Source organism: Lycorma delicatula, chromosome 3 (assembly GCF_047948215.1).
Source record: "Lycorma delicatula isolate Av1 chromosome 3, ASM4794821v1, whole genome shotgun sequence".
NCBI lineage: Eukaryota > Metazoa > Arthropoda > Insecta > Hemiptera > Fulgoridae > Lycorma > Lycorma delicatula.
The window spans coordinates 12,045,456-12,050,329 of record NC_134457.1 but is presented as its reverse complement, the minus strand read 5'-3'; the positions used below and the strand labels follow the sequence as shown (position 1 = coordinate 12,050,329).

General features: G+C 24.8%; 1 protein-coding gene across 1 annotated transcript in view; it reads left to right on the top strand.

Moving 5' to 3' along the window:
• Positions 1-4,874, top strand: part of LOC142321382 (uncharacterized) — a 46,882-nt gene that overhangs the window by 786 nt on the left and 41,222 nt on the right. The gene's annotated exons all lie outside the window — the stretch shown is intronic.

The following is a 4,874-nucleotide window of genomic DNA, read 5'->3' as shown; positions in this document are numbered from 1 at the left end:
GTAAGTCATTATTGTTAAAAAAAATTAAACAAAAAGATACAGTTGTGTAAAATATCTTAACATTTTATTTTTAAATATTGTCATTCAAGTAGTAATGAAAATAGTTTTTTAAAAAATAAACTAATTACTCGTATTCTGGATCAGTGAGTCATTCTATGTCATTTTTCTTTTATTTGAGAATAACAGCTTTTCTTTAATACTGTTAATACATAAATATGTATTTGAGAAATTATATAATTTTGTCATAAGTATGTTTGTGTACATTTAGTCAAATGAAAATTTTGTCCAATGAAACAATTGTAAAAAGAGTGTATTATCTAATTTTTTTTTTAATTTGATTCTATGTTTGTATGTTTGTTTTTTTGACAGCAGTTATATATTTTATAAACTTATAAAAAAGGATTTTACAATTTTTTTATATGCAGATCTTATAAGTTGAAGCACTAGGAGAGTGAATAAAATAAAAAAGCTTAAAATTAATTTGCAATCTTGCAAAATTTGCTATTTATTATGAGTGTTATAATGTAAATTTTATAAGAAAATAATTCTTAAATTAAATTATGAGTATTAGTATTTAATTTATTATCTGTTAAATTTATTTATGTTCTTTTAAAACCATTTGGTTTTTTGTATTGATTTAGCCATTAGACAAATGGTGATTATTTTATTATTTACAACTTACTTTCATTCAGCATTTAAAAAAATGTTAATTATGGTTATTTGTTTTAAATATGATACAACATTACTTTAATACCAAAGTGTAATTTTTTTTGTACATCAAAGATCAGATGTATTTTTTAAATGGAGATATTTGATATCATTTTTATAACGAAAGAAAGTAGTTATACCTTTTTAAATAAACACATAGAATACATTATTTTTCCTTTACTAAATTAACAGACTCAATGATTAAAAAATAACTGAATTTGAATGGATTTTCCCTGTAGATTTACTATAATCAAGCAGCAAAAATGTTTTCAGTAAGGACATTTTGAATTAAAAATAAAATGGAAAAAAAAGCTAAAAATTGATTTAAGTATATATCTCACTAGCCTCTTCACACGCCATATTCAGAAAATTGTCCTGTCAGTGATTTCAACTATCCATTTATTTTGTTTCAGTTCATAATTTCTAAAATTCTTCAGCCATTTTTTAAAATACAGAAAAATGTGATTTCTTTATTCAAGGGGCCATAGGAAAAGCAATTAAAGATTTGTGCAAAATTATCATGCAAAAACATAATACTTTTGAAGCTCTCTGTATCTTTAGTTGTGAATATTTTCTAGTAGTTTTTTTACCGCTTATGAATCAGTTGTGATCCCGTAATCAAGAAATTGGAAATGTAAAATTCGTTTTGAGTTTCAAGAAAATAATGAACGTAAAGTTTCCTTATTGAACAAATTAACTCCTCCTCATAACAGACAGTGCTGTAGTCTTGACATTATTTTAATTTATAATATTTGGCTCATAGCTGTATTAAATTTACCCGTGAATTAATGCAGCATAATAATTTTTTCCAACAAAAACAAATTACAGCTTTTGATTTGTTGTATTTTTAATTTTGCATCCAATGCAAATAGATCATGAGAGGATACAACTGCATTGCTACATTCCAAAGTTTCACTATTGTTATAGTCAAATGTTATGTGTGTTTCTGATCCAAAAATTATTTCGAATGGTACTTTAAAATGGAAATTATTTAAAAGAAAAAAATGCTTCATGCATGATTGATGATTTTGTTTATAGTTTCAGTAAATTAATTAATGCAGTGCATTAATTAATACATGCTAAAGAATGTTAATATTGTGAAATTTTACTTCACTCATATCTTTTTAAGTTTGTAGTAAATTAAAAATCCATCATGAAAATAATTGCTTCTGACTAATGAAAATAATTTTTATTATAGAATTGTTTTGCTATTTTATTTAACCATATTGTTAATTTATTTTAAGTAGCATTGACTGCTGTGGTCATTAACTTTTAAATACTAACAGTCGCTCTCCTACCTAATGAGAATATTGACCTATTTTTTTTTTAATTTTGCCAATCTTTAGGAACAATTTTATAAAATTTTGTTTTACATTTTTAATTAATATCTTGTTAGTATAATTATGTGATGTTATTTCATTATGTATTCCATATGCAATGGAATCATTACATAGTAGGACATAAGTTGTTATTGCTTAATACATTCAACACTAAAGGATGTTATGCAGAATCCGTTTATGGTGTATTGAATGACTGCAGGATATCATGGAATATAATAAATAACCTGAACAATATTTTTTTTTGTTTTTAACTCGACATCATCTTGGAACAAATTAAATAAAGCTATTCAGAAGTGTTTCTGTAGTTTCTGGCTGAACAAGTGTAAGTTTTATAGCATACTTTTAATTTTTTTTTTGGTGTGGAAATCTTGTAGCTTTTTACTTTAAATGTTTCTGGCATTTTAAAGACAAAAATATCTTAAGCCTGAATTATCTATAACCTTTTTTTTTTCATTCAGTTAAATATTTATAAAGTTTGGTGTTAAGCTAGTACATCTGGTAATGTTTGTTGCCTGTACCTTAAATATCAGTATAACAAATTAGAGGATTCAGTCGCCTGTTTTATTCTAATCAGTATCAGGGATGAAAGGATTTTATCTTGTGTAATAGTTACTTAGACATCAGTTGAAATTGTAGAAAATTTAAAAGAAAACTACTGCAAATTTAACTGAATAAAAATTGTAACTTTATAGTTTTTTTTTTAAATAGAATTACTTTTATCATTAGATTAAAATACTCTTTTTTTAGATTTCAGCTAGTAATATTGTTTGATTGGGAGAAACAGAATGATTACGAAAAGTGAAAAATTTAACAAATATAGTAAAGTTGTGTAATTGCTATTAATAACATTAGTTATAATGGTATGAAATGTTAAACTCTGTGTTTAGATAAGTTGGATTTTGCAGTAGCTATTAATAATATTGTTCCATATTTTTATAATCTGAAAAACTGTGAAAGGTACGCTAGACATTACATCTAATCAAATTGTGCCCAATGTTTTAATTGCTTGTTTGGAATTGTATTAACATTTATAATTGCTACATCTTATTGATTCATGAATAAGATCATAAAAACGTCTGGATTTATCAGTTCTTTGTTAGTATTTTGGTAACTATGATTTGGGAATTATACTAACGTTTTAGGTGTAGTTTACTTTATCCCCATATACTATTTTCACTTTAATGTAAGTTTAATGTAACGTCATGTAAAAGTAAGAGATTGTCTCAGAATGTTTCCTTGAGTTTACTCTCCAAAGTTTATAAAATCACAATTCTGCCTTCCTCTTAACTATTTTACAGAGTTAAGTGAAGGTAGAACAATAGACAATCTTTTGTCTCTTGGAGTTGAAGAAGGAAATCTATTTGAGCAGAACAACATTTGGTAGTTATAGATTAAAACCTCTGTAGAACACATTAATTTAATATAATGTTAATTAATTAAACATTAATTTGTATATAATGTTAGTTTTGTTGTGCAGCTTATGTCACTCATTCCTACAAGATCTTAATTAAATTGGAAGATTGGTATCAGATAATTATCAAATTTTATTAATGAAGAATGACATAATCTTTTTTAATGTGCTAATCTTTGTTGTTTTTTTTTTAAGTTTTTATCATTGCATGTTTTGGTATAATATTTTTTAGTTATTTGAATTACAACTTTATTCTAATAGAAACTCTGAAGAAGGAAATCTCAACAGTTTTTATTTTTTAATCTGCTGCTGTCAAAAGATTTATGTACACACTCATTTTTAAATATTATGTATGTTCTAAGTATTACTGTATCATGCATCTAAGACTTTTGAAACAATGTTGTTTATTTAAATGTTGAATTATTTTATGTTAAATTTTTTAAACGATATAAAATTTTAGGTTTATTTTCAGCATTTTTTATATGAAAAATCCATTTTCATTAGATGTTTTTGTATTGAAAAGAACAATTTTGGTGTACCCTGTTACTTTGATACCTATTATTTCAAAAATCTTTTTAATTAGCCAAAGAATTATTTTCGATTTAAAAAGTAATAATTTTTAAAACATAATATCATGGCAAAACTTTTTTTGAACCAAGGTGACAGGAATTTAAGGTGCATCTAAATTTTTCATCTACAAAACAAATGCAGTCTCTCGTGCATCGGTCACCATAAACTTTCTAAAGAGTAGTTCATCAACTAGTTAATCTTCTTAAATATTTTTTTAAGTTCAAGCAAAATTTAATATTTCTCGCTCCTCGTGAATAATTTGCTTTCTTGAGTATCACAAACCATATTCTATTTATACATGAAAAATTTGCTATTTCTCAATGAAAAACAGTAGTGGGAGAATGTAACTAATGACAGTTATCATGAAGGAAACCACTATACGGTACCACTTAGCAATCATTTCTACATCTTCATGTTGGAGCACTATTTAAATAAAGTTCAGAGTTTTTTGAAAAGACCTCCTATTGTACATCTTGGTGAATAGATTTGGAATTCAGAATTTAAAATTAAAAGGTTAAAACAATAACAGTGGATAACTTATGTATCTCAGCTGTAATTAAAATTTTATGACCTTTTACTTTATTATATTAGAAAAAACTATTTAAAAATAAATATTCTGTAAAAAAAAAAAAGTTAAAGAACATAACTAATTTTAGCAATTGTTTTTTGATATTTGTTATTATTGACTGTAAAAAAGTAATTTGTTATTTAATGTTTTTACTGTAAATTTTGTGAGTTTGAGAATTTACTGTAGCACATCTTTGGTGAGTACAGAAACATAGTACAACGTGTTCTACTGCTGTAATCAGTTGCTCATTTAATTTTCATATCTATATATTTCACTA